The sequence below is a fragment of the Clinocottus analis genome, unplaced genomic scaffold (assembly GCF_023055335.1).
Source record: "Clinocottus analis isolate CAN_PGR_092001 unplaced genomic scaffold, fCliAna1.0.p SCAF_10, whole genome shotgun sequence".
Classification (NCBI taxonomy): Eukaryota; Metazoa; Chordata; class Actinopteri; order Perciformes; family Cottidae; genus Clinocottus; species Clinocottus analis.
The window spans coordinates 13,103,199-13,117,783 of NW_027175821.1; the positions used below are offsets into that span (position 1 = coordinate 13,103,199).

The 14,585-nt window shown below is 40.9% G+C and overlaps 1 protein-coding gene across 2 annotated transcripts in view; it reads right to left on the reverse strand.

Annotated features, from left to right (window-relative positions):
- Nucleotides 1-2,124: 2,124 nt before the first annotated feature.
- The window catches only part of zic6 (zic family member 6), an 84,574-nt gene continuing 72,113 nt past the window's right edge, over nt 2,125-14,585 (reverse strand). Inside the window, exon 6 of one of the 2 annotated variants that reach the window (XR_011078313.1) lies at nt 2,125-2,797. The gene's annotated coding sequence lies outside the window, so the exon portion shown is untranslated. Of the gene's footprint in view, nt 2,798-2,916; nt 3,119-14,585 lie in introns of those variants that run through there. The other variant, XR_011078315.1, reaches the window with a different exon arrangement.

Genomic DNA, 14,585 nt, shown 5'->3' on the forward strand with positions numbered 1-14,585 from the left:
CAGGGCGGCGGAGGAGGGGGAAGGGGAGAGGGGGGTTGAAGAGAGCCGTGTGGATCCTTGGAGTGGTGTGACAGACTCCCCAGCCTCCTGGTAGGATTTGTTGGAATGTGAGAGAGGAGGATTTTAGCACCAGGCGAGCCACGCCAGAGTGCTGCAGACTTCATGCCATCTGTCTCAGCCTCCATCCTCTCTTTGCCAAACTCATCAGACCTTTATTTCCTCTCCCTCTATCTCCTTCTCATCCCTGTTCACAAGAGTAGCGGACATACTGAGATCTGCTAATGTATTGGAGGGAAAAAAATGGCTGGGCTTAATAAACAGATTCGAAAAAAATCGCGATTGATTAATATGTATTCTTGGAGCTAATTGTCGGACAGCCCTCATGGAGATGAAATGTGTGTTCGATAGCCCTGCCATTTGTTACTTGACCAACAGGGAACGAGAGATGGATATTCATACTATGGCAGATCTGTTGGTCAGTTAATAATGAAATATGTTTCAAGGGAGAGCCAAAAAGTGAATGCATCATGATAAACAAGTACCTTAATTAACTTTTGTATCATACTGTATCATGCTATGAATAATATCTGACTAAAATATCTCCTTTAAATGAATAATGCTCTGTGTCGGTGTGGTTATTTTGTCACTGCATTTAGAATAGTGTATGGTTAGTCTATACTGGGAATATAGTCTAGTTCACAGATTAAAGTGCCAGTTCATAAAAATGAGAATGTTACCAAAGGTAAACTTAACCATGAATGACTAAATCACTTCCATTGAGAGATACGCATAATGAACTCAAAAGCAGATCTTCACATCAAATGGGTGTGTGATTGTGTTGTTTGGATCGGACTGATCTCTCACCCCGTCTCCCCGTGTGGGCGACTGGGGAGGAGGCTGAAGGAGATCACAGGGTGGAGCTGAACCGGCTCCATGTCCTTAACCTCTTTGCAGAAGGGCAACGAAGGGTGGAGGGAACGGAGACGAAATGTACCCTTTGTCCGAAAGGGAACACCGGGTGGCAGGAAGTGGGCAGGAGGCCTTTGAAGATGACCCCTGGTCTCCGCGCTGGGATGGCCTCTACGATCGATCCGGCCAGAGATGGCAGGGAGGGAGGGGAGCCAGGTGCCCCCAGAGAGCCTGCAGACCAAGCAGATCTATTATGGGCGAGGAGGCCAGCGGAGTCGGCTAGGGCCCAGCCCCACTACTCCCAGTCTGGCTGCATCCTAACAAGCAGGCAAATACTGACAACAGTCTGGAGCACAACAAGCTCAACAGGCATCACATGAGAACTTTCGGAAGGATTTCGACTGCAGCAGGCTGTCAAATCAGTCTATACAATATTGCGCAACACTGACTAATTGGTGTGAGTGTGTATATGTAGTATGGTACATGTGACAACGACGAATGAAATACATGCAGGTCAGTGTAGAGCTTTTGGAAATGCAGCTGCATTGAGCACATTTTGAAAGAAACGGATATTAGATCTATTTATTCTTTGACAGAACACAATTCACAGATTGGATTTAAACGCCTTGAGGAACTGCTGCAGGAGATGCGTGTTGAAATAATAAGGAAATAACAAAAATCCAGCGATGCTACATAACAGGAGGAAATCAACCTCAAAAGGAAACAGACAAAGAAAACACAAAAGACCAAAATTAATTCAGCATATATTTGTGCACATCTGCACACGCATGCGAATGCGGGGAAGCTGCTAAGTGAGCCAGTAAATTGAAGACATTGCTTTGAAATTGTCAGAAGGAAAACATCAGCAAATACTGAACAGCCATTATGTGCTTTGGGGTGCCTTTGCCTAATGCAAAGTATCTGAGGATGAAGCTGAAATAATGAGAGAAATCAGTGAGAAATGTGTAAGTAGGTTTATACATGTCTATAAATCAGGCATCCCATTCAGCTAGAACAACACTAGATTGTTCCAGCATTTGTATTTTGGCCAGCTTTGGAGGAGGTGAACGCTATTAGCGTCTACGCGCTCATCCCACCGTACCTCAAAGATGTTTACTGCACACAACATGCAAGCAAACACACGTGCACACACTTAAACGCACAAACAGAAACTCTAATCCCCCCCCCCCCCCCCCTCCCTCGCCTCAGCTTCTCCCTGGCCCGGGCGTGGAAATGAAAGCTGGGCACTTTGTAGAGGATGGCTGGAAGAAATGAAGACGTGTCTGATTTCCACAGCAACCAATAGTGATGCAGCGCTCGGTACTCTCTGCCCTCTGATAGGTCTTTGTCACTCCCTTCATCTCAAGGCCCATGTCATTCCCTCTAATCCCCCTCCCAAACACAAACAGGCCAATCCTGAGACAAGGCTCAGGGGCTAGGGAGGGATGAAGGAGCTGAGGCATGGAAAGAGTGAGGGATGTGGTTCAGGAGGAGAGAAAGGAGCACCAGAAGCTGATGTTGGTGTGAGCAGGAGCCCGTGTGTTATTATTAATAAAGCAATAAAAAAAAGTGAGCACATCAAAGCATACAGGGGCTATGCTATCATACATGAAAGTACTGCACTATGGCTTAATGTTTCCTAAGGCGTGTTATGGTGACGCTGCTTTGATTTGAAATGCATTGTGTGGAAAATGGATTTACAGGAGTGGGGAGAGAAAGCTTGGTGTGGGTGCCAGACCATAATTTAAAACTTGACCTCATAGGCTCTTCAAAGGGTGTGTGAGTGTGGATATTTAGGACGTACGTACAGTATAAGGTGTGTGGGAGATTAAACAGCTATACATAAATAAATAAATACATACGTACATGCCAGGGATGTGGAGAACACCTGCGAAAACAGAAAAGGAGCAATCACTGTCACAACTGAATCAAAAATGCTGAATTTCGATCATTAGGAACTAATTTTTCTATTTTTCTTTTCCGAGCAAAGGGTGCCCGCACCTCATTATATTGCACTTGCTCCTTTGTCGATCGATGCCTGCAGGTAGTGTGACATCTTTCTCATCATTCCCCCGTGGCCAGGTAATTATCCTAATCTACCTTCCTCCTGTGCTCCAGCTCCTGTGCCACACTGGCTCAGACCACCTCTGTGGCTTCATTATCAGTGCCGGGACTCATTAATGGCTTGACGGCCTCGCTGTGCAGGCGGCTGACAGAGAGAAACCACGGGTGAAGGAAAAGAGGAAGAAGCAGAAGGAGGAGGAGGAGGAGAACAAGAAGAGGGGAGAGAAAATGAGACACTAAAGAGCAAGGGGCTGCCCTGAAGGTTAACATCTCAATCATGGGGGACAATACTCTCCAGTCCAACGGCTTCGGCTCCTTAAAAGTCATCGCTCACTGATAGAGGACGAGACTATAGGCCATTACGGGGTCAAAGAGGAAGTCAGGAGATCGGCTATTGTACGCGCTGCAGTAAAATGACCATGAAGTGTGTGTTTGAGGGGACAAGTTGTCTTGTCCATGTATGCAATTTCCTTATAGCCCCCCCTCCCCCACATTGCAAGTTTGAAGCAGCTATAACCTCACAACATACAGAAGGACTGGGGGTGGGAATTCAGTTTCACTTTTTTTTCTGACAAATGACACCCTGACAGTTGGAAAAAATGTTGGGGTCCCTGAACAGATTTCTCAGTTACAAAAATAAAATGTGTTGGATTAGACAAAGACAGACATTTTACATTCTACTTTTGAACCCCAATGAGAGCACTGACAAATGCCACCCCACCCCCACTCCGTCTGTGCCATGATTGTTTTTTTCTCTCCAGAAATGTCATATAGTTAAGAGGTGATAATTCTATATGGCACAAACAGACACTGACGTCGTCCAAGTGTACATAGCATATAGGCTGACACAGATTGAGATGGTGTAACGTGTCTTTGCATCACTCTAAATAGCCACGCGAGCTTTGCTCATTCTTTATATACCAGTGGAAACTTTTGAAAACCGATGAGGAATTCAAACGCAGAGCCCTAGGGGTGAAAAAATATATTCTTAGGTTAAAGTTATTACAGATCTCAGTGATGTGGTTGAATGTGTAGTATTCCTGTTTCTGTGTAGATGAAGCCGACATTCCAGAAAGCTAAAAAAAAATGCAGAAAACGGCATACTAAATCCTCTGAGGGTTGGTGTTCACATATTCAGTTTGCTGAGAGAAACCACAGATCATTGACTAAATGCATAATTAAAGCATGCTGATTGATGAGGCATGAGTTTAGCATGTTTAGGCTATAAGGACTCAACTATAAGGACAAACCATGTAAGAGATTAAACATGACATGCAAAAGCTAACTGCAGCTGCCACTACAATGGTCTACACTTATATGATGACAAATTGTAAAAGTGTGGGTGGGTTTGCACCAGTCGAATGAGCAACATTCTTCTTACACACCTCCACACTCAAACATCCTCTTTCACAGATGGAAATAAAAATCAGTGCTCTTTTGCAGTCTGGTGGTAGCGTGACCGAAACCAGATAAGATGCAAACGAGTAGAAAAATGAAGGTACCCAGAGTCAATACGGTCCCTTGTTTGACCCAGGACAGAATCCAAGAAGTAGTGTTGCTTTTGAGTTAAAGGACCCGTTGACCCAAATTACAGAAAGAAAAACCTCTCCAGATATCTAGCAATGCTTTTTCTTCAATATAAAGTAAGTCCATAGAAAACTTTTCACAGTCTGTGGATTACAAACAGTAACGAGGACACACTAAATTAAAATGTCATTACATGGCTACACATCCAATCCCATGATCTAAAAGATCTGAATCAGGGGCTCACTGTTTATGCTGTGGATCTTATACTGAAGCTCAAAAAGTGTCTCATGAAAAGAACAACAACTTTTTCACGACACTTAAAGCCAAACAATAGAAATCTGGTGGCAATAAAAATTCAAAAGACAGTGTGTGGGTGTATTAAATGGTTGTTGTAAAATCAAAGATTCTGTGTTTTCTCACTGCTAAGTGCTGCTTTATATTGATATACATGCATGTATTGTCCTTAGTGCAGCTAGTGGAGGCTGAAAATGTTTAGATAATGTAAATGTAAAATATAAAGATCAACAAGGAAAAATGTAACTTATATACTGTATATGCAGATAACATCACCATTAACAGTATCCCTGTGTAATTATGACCTATATTATTTATATGAACATTATTATGAAGCATTGTAACTCTCATAGCAGCACAAAGGGAAATGTTACAGTGGATGTCATGGACCCAGTTTTTTAAAGTGGTATCTTTGTTACTGAGATACACCACAACAACTCAACTTACAGTATCATTAACCAGTTCTAGTTTCATAAAAGAGGTCAGTACAAATTCTGCCTTTAAACAGCCAATTAGAATTTTGGCAGAATTTATGTAATTGTACATTCAGAGCCTCACCCTCTTATTATATAATGCTAAACATTGAAATGCTTCCAGTTTAAAGTACCTTTTAGGACGCCTATATTTGGTAAGCATGTAAACGGATGAATTAAGGTGGAGGTAAATGCGCATGCTTGGGGCTCAGGAGGATATTAATACATTCTCCACCCCAACAGACTCAGCGTCAGATGGCACATGCAGCTCTATCACAGGGCACAACTCTGAGTGGGGTTTGGTGCAGACAAGCATGAAGACATGCTTTATTTTTTGTCAAGGGTAATGTGATGATACTGGATGCTACAACAATCTTTTTACGCAGGATCCTGAATCAGAAACATGCTATAAATAAATATGCTAAAATGGGTTGCGCTTCAAATGTTTCTTTTTTTCTATCCACAAGAAGTTGGCAGAGAGGTAAAAGCAAACCTTTTCTTGGCCTTTCCAGGTCACGAGACCGCTTGAAAGGTTCAGGTCTGCTTATCGGAGCGCTTCAGTTTCTCTGTAGTAGATCACAACCTTTTGTTTGTCATCCTGTATGACACAGGCGATACAGTGAAGCTCTCTGCCTCAGGTCTAATGCTGAGCAACGCGTCTATATGGTATATTGCAAGGTAACGAACATCAGACTTCTCAGCGTGTAAAGCGTATGCAGGGGAGCATGCAGGCGGATGAAAGCAGCGGTGGGACACTTTTTTGTTTTGCATGTAACAACCCAAACCTTAGTCCCTTCCATAAAAGGATAATGAAGGAATGTAAAAACCTGCTGTTCTGCAGCTTTGCTTTGACAAACCAAAATAGGATCCAGCTATGAAGAGTGTTCCTTACAAACAAGCATCCGTATAACAGATGATATGAGCCGAATTCCCTCTAAAGGCTGTGGAAAATAGCACACACAGGATACAGTTAAAACAAGGTATTTCAAATGTGTTGCAGTATTTTGACTAATTGCAGTGTGTGGATCTTTGCAGGAATGTGAGTGTAAAATGCAGCATTTTGAAAAAAAAGCTTTCAGCTGGTGTAAAGGCAACAAAGCCAACATAGCTCTGAGAGAATGTGTTTATCATTAAAATATAAAGAGTTCATTCTTGACCTTGGAATCAATAGTTTTCCAAAACAACTCTTTTCAAGGGCCACTTACTCTCTGCTCCCAGACCTTTACAGACACATTAGAGCTTTCATTACAAAACTATTTCACCACATGAAATAATGGCATTAATACCATAATGTTTCATATTTAATCTGATGTTAAATGAGTCTACCTTATTATATAAAATATTTGGTGAAGGAAACGTGTCTTATTCATATACTACCTGCCCAGTTTTTTAATGTTTGTTTATTTTACACAAGTCTTAAGATACTGAGTATATTTACTCAATTACTGCCCTTAAGAACAATTCACAGGCACAATTAACAGGCACTTGGAAGACCAGTAAATGTTTGGTCATTAACAAAAGAAGCATCTACACGTCATTGAGTAATGATGTTGTTGCATTTCAGAGTCAACATGTAGAATGAAACTATTAGCAATATCTTCTTATAAATACTTCAATCATGGCATTATTAATTGAGCAGTGCAAGTTGTGCCTTCAGGCCAGATCATAAGTGGGATTACAGAACCAGGTAAAACAACCCATGATGACCAAACGAAGACTTGTTTATTTCCATTTCAAAGCTGCAGCAGTATAAAAACACTAAAACAGACTCTGATCCCCATCTGAGGCAGTTTGCAAGGTGTGCTTTTAGCTTTGCAGAGGAGTCTGTTAGTCAAACAATGGGAGAGCATTAAAACATGCCAATAGAGTAGTATTAGTCAACAGCCTGAGTCAATACACCCCACTGGGCTGCATGTCTTCCTACAAACACAAGCAATCGCTTCACAAGGCCTCGGCGCTAGATAGAAACATCAATTACAGTAAATTACACCAAAACAGTGTGAAACACTTCAATTTGTTAAATCTCCTGAGCTGTCTGAGCTGTTTTGGATAAAAGCAGAGCAGAGCACTGGAGTAAGATAACATTTAATAGCCCTAAGATACAGCACATTGCCCTCGCTCTCGTTGGTCGTGTTTATGCATTGAATGAAGGAATTCTTTATATTTTCATTCCTGGGACTCAGAAAACATTATCAAACGCATAGAAAACACACTCAAAAAAGATTCCTTTTTATTGTGCACCCTACTTTTTAAACGTACAATTCAAAATACTATCATGACTTTCAAAATACACATGTGCCCAGTTGTCTGATGGCACTGGGACCTTTACAGAATCAAAGTAGTACTTTCAGTTTGGGCCCAAGATCTAAGGGGTTAAAGCACTTTATGTGTTTATTAAGGCTGTTATTTCAAAGTGCTGGGATACAGGTTGATAAATTCTGCAGTAAAGCCACGTTGAGACAATGGAAACAAAGGATAAAATACCATCTTGATTTACACACTTGCTACCCTGCACAGAAGAAGCACAAATGACGGGCTTTCTAAAGGTAGCAGCTATATGCTGCGAAATGAAAACTTCCAATTTGGACAAAACTTTGTGGCGCTTCAATGACTTCCCTTGCTATGGTTGATTATCCAGGAGGGGTGTTGGTTGCTGGGGACAGATGAAGATTTGGCTGTTTCAGGGAACGTTTTGGGAGGAGGGCGGGGTGTTGGGGTGGGGAGGGTGTGGGGTAGGGGAGGGGGGCTGGAGTAAATGAAAGACAAATGCGAGTAGTGCCCACTCAGCTATTTTCCCAGTCAAGATCAAAGACGTGCCGGACTGGCCGCTCCACGGGAAACTTGAGATGGGTCCTGCCTTTGTTTGCTGTTGCTAGGAGACCTGCACAGGGCTGAAAGTGTTTGCAGTGGGGTACAACATCAAAACCATTTCCAATATAAATGTTTAAGACAGCCATGCATTTGTGTCCTAGGCGTTCAATTTACCGAGTTCATTGAAAACATTAACAAATAGCCCAATGACTCATCCCTCTGTTCGTCAAGAAATGCACTTCTTGATGTTTGTTTGTAAAAGAAAAGTCGTCAGAAACCTTTACATATGTACACACTTAGAAAGGGCGCCAGTGTGTGAACACTCTGCACAGTATCAGTGCTTTGACAGCATGTGAGCATCACCGTGTCGATGCACAAACCAAATGCACCAAACAACAGTAAAAGCAAGATTAATGCACCTTTTGGCCCAGTGCAGGAACACAGCATGTGAAACTGCGCACACAACTTAAATGTAGTTTGATATATTTATAAGCTTCCCAACGAAGCTAATTATGATGCTGTTATCTATTAATGGACCCCATGATAGTTAGGGTGGCTAGACACGTGTCACAGAGAGCTCATTACATATCATTAGTTCAACACTCTAATAATGTCTACACCTGCTGAGCAGAAGATAATGACTTGGCCCCTGATATTTGCAGGACTATTGTCTAGCAAGCAAAGCACCATCAGGAGGATACATCCACAGGCTGGAAAGCCGCATGAAAACTGATAAAGCTATACAATAACTTAAGGTACACACGTTTATTTTTTTCTCATTTGTTTTAAGCTACAGCAAACGCAGCACAGTAAGAGAAGAAAGCATTTGAGTTCTAAAAAAATACAGAAGCAATATTACAAGTAATATATCCATATTTATTGTTTCTGATGGTAGCTTACATTCCTATAATGTACTGGTTCACACAGTATTACATAATGTTGTCTGAATAGCTTCACTTTTATCCATTTCCTCTTAATTTCAGGATCCAATATCTCATTTGAATAGTGTACATGGGCGACATCTTGTACATAACTCTGAATGGTAGATTTGTAGATCCATACATAGGATATGGACTCTGTCTCGTGACTAATGGGACACTTAAAAACTGCCATTGCCACGAAAGTGACCTTCATGTCTGGAACGATAAAGATTAGAATGGTGCTGTGTCTGCCTTGTGTTTTCACTACGTGAGCCAACTGGCACAGCGCTGGCGTCCTCTCTCCGGCTCACAGTCTGCCATGATGACAATGGCAACCAGCTACCGCATGGCATGCAGAAATGACAAAGCAAGCCAAGGGATACTTGGAAGATATGAAGATAATACAACACAACTGTTTAATCACACTTTTAAGAAAACGTAGTCCTGGGCATCGCTAACCTTTTTGCATTTTTAGAACATCAGCCTCTTCCTCCATGTTTAGAGTACACACCGGCTTTCAATGGCTTAAAAAAAAGGCAATTTCTATATCTGGAAAGAAGAAATTAGGTTATTTGAGGATTCTAAGTTTGGATCCTCTAAAGGACTGAATTTCTTCTCACCACCAACCACTCGAAATGGCCCACATTCAAGTGCGCCACAAGCTTATCAGCTATGTCCTGCCATAACCTGTTCCAGTCAGTAAGTGCTCGTGAAGCTCCAGTTGAGGAAACGGCATCGTACGTTCAGCAGACAGACGGTGACAAACAGACTCAACATCCATTTGTTTCACCATTAGAGAAAAAAGTCCAGGCTGATCCTGCTGTTATTGTCTTCAGCTGAAGAAGGCAGTTGTCTCGTCCGCCCCCCATTACAACACACTGCCGCCAAATCCTGCATCAGCAGTCTACTTTAATTGGTGTGTGAAAAGCTGCTGCATTAACTCAACGTCCTGCAGATTTATGACTGTTGAGAACAAGTCTGTATGAATTGAATTAGTTTTTGACTGTTCATTTGGCCGCCACCTGCGTCTCAGTAATACAAATACTTCACTTGTTATCAACACAGACTCGTAGTGGGTCTGATTTGTTTGCCAAATTTCTAGCTCCATTTAAGACTTCACTGCCAACAGGCCGCTACTCTGATTAAAAAAATAACATAAATCTAAAACCTATTGTCCTTTGGGTGCCCTTCTCTGCAAAGTGCAATATTGCGATTAATAAATCATCTATGAGATAATTTATGAATAATATAGACATATGCAACCATCAGATGTTTAATATATAATAGGCATGGAAACACAGTGGGAAAGCTTTGAACAGATCCATGAATAGTAAGAAATATGACTCATATGTCCTGGGGCCTGATCTGATGATTGTTAAATCTTAATTTGAGGTTAATTTAGATTTGATTGATAATTGTTGCTTCCATTCCGATGATCAAGACCCTGAATTTGGTGTCTTAAATAATATATTATTGGTTTGTTTGAGATAAAGAGGCAAATATTTTAAACTTTCAACAAGAGCTTTTGTTTATTGGTGTGACAAACTGTCTGTGCAGTAAACTCTACAACTAGTTTACAATGAAGAATCCACCCTGTGTTTGTTTTGTGCTGCTTCAAAGCCGTGACAGGTCTGAATGATAAGTTAGCACAGTAGCCAAGACGCTTCCCTAAACAGTTCACCTCTGTTTTGGGGATGACTGCTGCCTGAACTCTGTACCCCCACTGAGACAATAAAACGGCTGGATGACTATAGGACTAGCAGAAAGGCCGACAGTTTATAACTCAAGAGAGGCGAAGCTATACAGCCTGTGTGAAGATAAAGATTTAGTAACGGTAAGAGATTGGAATTCTCTCAGTTTGAGGTCAGACGGCCAAAGTTACCTTTCTCAATTCCCTGAGGGTGCATGAGGAGACCCTGCACTCAAGCTGGAGCACACAGTTACATCCCTTCAGCTCGAGACAAAGGAGGTGTCGCTGTGAATCAGAGGCTTCATCATTCCAGCCGATAATTGCTTACTAGGTTTGTAAATGACATGCACTGTGATGAAGAACATTGGAGTCCGTCCAAACTTTTACAACCTAATGGAACTATATGGACTTGAAGGGGAAAAAAAAGTTCACTTAATCTATTATAAATGGCTTGCTCAGCCCTCACAATAAATGGCTCTTCATAGACTATGTTTAGACTGATATCATTTGGTTCACACTCAGTACAGAGCATGCAAACGTGAACAGGTTGTTAATTTAATTTTCTTTTAAGTCATTTTTACATTAGTCTGGAATATGTTAATTTGATTGAGATAAGAAACAAAGTTATTTACACCGTCAACCATGGCATGTCCATTAGTCGGAAAAATATAAACTAAACAATAATAATTTAAAACCTTGATTTGTAGTAAAATGTCATTATTAAAACATAACATTTTTGCAGTTTGTGTAGTTGCATATGTTATATATGCAGAAGAGCTAAGGAGAGAGAGAGATTCACAAGTGTAGGCATTGTCACTAGATACTTGTAAATAAAGCACAAACATCCTTGTAAGAACCTTTAACAATAGCTTGAACTGCATCATGCAGCTATTATAATATAAAAAGGAAAAAGACCACTATATTCATAATATTTGACTATGTGCCTTCTATCTAAACACTTTTCTACACTAAGAAAAGTTTTTAGAGTATTCTAAGATCAAAATAATTGTCTAAATACAGTCATACTTTTCAATTATACACACAAATGTACACTGCACACATTGAACTTGTAATTTTGTAAAAAGCAAGCAAAAGTTGAAACATTAGAGCAGTATTATCTTGAGAGTGACTGGTACATAATGATATAGGAGTAGTTTAAAAGTCTTGATCTTTTCACACTCTGAGAAAGAACTGTTATTGGAGAGGATTTGCTGTGAGATTCCCTTTTCATTCTAACGGCATTAAAAAGCGTAAAGACTGGAAGACAGAGGAGCGGCGCTGACGTCACAGTCCAAGAGTCACCCGCCGTGTGTTCGGCGTCTCCAAGTGAAGACTTATCTGCAAAGAAGTTTGGACGGACAATGTGGGTGGACAGGGCGTGAAACTACTATCATCATCAGTTCTGAATGAAAAAAAGAAAACATATCTTCCACAAAAAAGAAGGCTCATTCCAATTCAGCTGCGTTGTTAGGACAACGAGAACCATCCCTCAGATGATTAGTTCCACTTCAAAAGAATTTACTTTCCGCAGTGGAAACGTCCCCCTTTTGTGTCCTTACACAGGGTTTTCTCAGCCCAAAAGAAGAATCGTATGTTTAGTCAGCCTGTTTATTATTCCTTCTGTTCCCACTACAATTGTATTAAATAAATAGAGTACGACTAACAAAGGCCTATTAGCCCATAAACATGTCCTGCTACACACAAAAAAGGCTAAATCACAGTCTCCGCATAAGAATTAAGTTACTCTACATGCTGGTAAAGGCATAAACTACATTGCTCGGGACATAGTACCAACTAAGAATGTCTTGTCACTGACATCATGAAACATGCATGTTACGGTGCACATATTTTGTCTAACTGAAGATTTGTTATGTGGCTCCGAGTCAATTCTGAGACGCCGCCCCCTGCAAAACAGTGCTAGTCACCGCTGATGGATGCATGCACGCTTTAAATTTACTTTACACACATTTACACATTTTACTTGTATTCCTTAAGTTAGTCCAAAATTGACTCAAATGTATTAAAAAAGCGTTGTATTAATTAATAAACACTGTTTGTTACGTACAACTTCATGTGCGTATTACTGTGTGGTTAAAGCAGAAGATCAAAGAGAGTTACAGCAGTTAGCTTGATTGTAAGCTTGACTAACTTGAGATTTTAGAGACACAATTTCAATGTGAAAGCAGCTCAGCTGAAGTTCTGCTGGTTGCTCAGATAAACAGACATATTGCCTGAATCAGGATGAAAAGTGATTTAGTTTTTTTTTTGACGTACCCTGCGACTGGCAGCTGTGACATCATGACTTTGATTTGACGTTTCTTGTTTTTTAATGTTAGGTTTATTTTTAAAGCTGAATCCCCAAATCAGCCTGAAATACAAACATGTCTGAAGGCCTTTAGGCAACATGCAAACAGTCCAGCAACAGTCAATAAAGATGCACTCAAACAAATAATCAATATACTATATGCAAGGAACCGTGTAAAGAAAAACATATTCTTTCATATATTGTTGAATCTTTCTGTCTCGTTCTTTCTACAACTGTAAATTCCTGGTTGATTTAAAAAGAAATGTGTCAAACCACATGAATCATTTCAGTGGTCCACTACTGCGTGGCCTTTGATGAATATATTGCATTACTTCTATTGACTGGAAGTGTGCCTGGTGTGGCTCAGGAGCATTTATCCTTCCCTTCATGATGCGTGGTGAGCCTCCTTGTGACCTACAGTACATTATTATGCTCAGCAGAAAGAGGCCTCTTGGCACAGGACACGCCAGCAGCAGCCCTTTAATGTTATCAACTGTCAAAGCTTTGATTTCTGATTGATGAGTAAGGTCGGAGCAAGAGCAGAACGACACAACTGGTCATCTCGGCCCTTTTTCCACAACAGGAAGCACATCCTTTAACAAACCCTCAAACCTTCAGCAGCTGCCATGAACGCCACTCGTATATAACTGTACAAAAAGTCCATCTCAGCTACAAATGTATAGAATAAACAGTACAGATGTAACACATGTTGACTGAGCAGGAGGATGGGAAGACATTTATTTTACTGACCACAAGCCAGGATGAAAGAGAGGAACTGAATGGCGGGAGGCAGTTTATCCACAGTGTCACCAACATTGCACCTGGAGTTTCTGGTACATCAAAAGACTAATGCATGATTCAGGAGTCAGTTTATTAGGTATACACATATGCATAGCAATATAAAAACTAAAAAAGTGACGCTGCTTATGTGTAACTGGATTCAGTATCATACTTAGTGATGTTGTACTGGACCGCATTAAGCTCTGTTTGTAATAGTCTTCCTCACTCATTTTTGTAAACTAGGCGGGAAAGAATGTGACTTCTCGTCAGGATAATGTGGTCCAGTGCAACACCACCTTTAACTATGACCTGAGGTAATTGAATTTCACAAATGTATGACAATATCAACAAAACCTGGGCATAAAGGTAACATATAAAGCACGATTTGGATTGCAGCAGATTGCACAGGTGTGTAAGCTAAAGCGGCCAAAAAAAGCCTTAAATTTAAGACGAAAACTGAATACTGGTCCAAATACATTTTTATTTTCCCCCTTTTCCTGATAAATGAGGATGAGCTGACGATGAAAAAAAAAATAACTTAACTCAACTGCAACTAATTGCTCCTTTCATCTATCCAATTAAAAGCAGAATTTTAATCCAAGTAGTTTATTTCTTGTTTTGATAGCGCAACACGTGCCACAGCCTTCTTCTAATCAGCACAGAAATGTGAGCATTGCAAATGAATTGAGCAGCGGTGTTATTTACGCTGTGATTTCCATCGCTCTCTCCCTGCTCTGGGCCGAGCCCACAATGACGGGGCCCATTCGACAACCTCCCTGAAGCATGTGTTGGCAAAGTTAGCTGCTAACTGC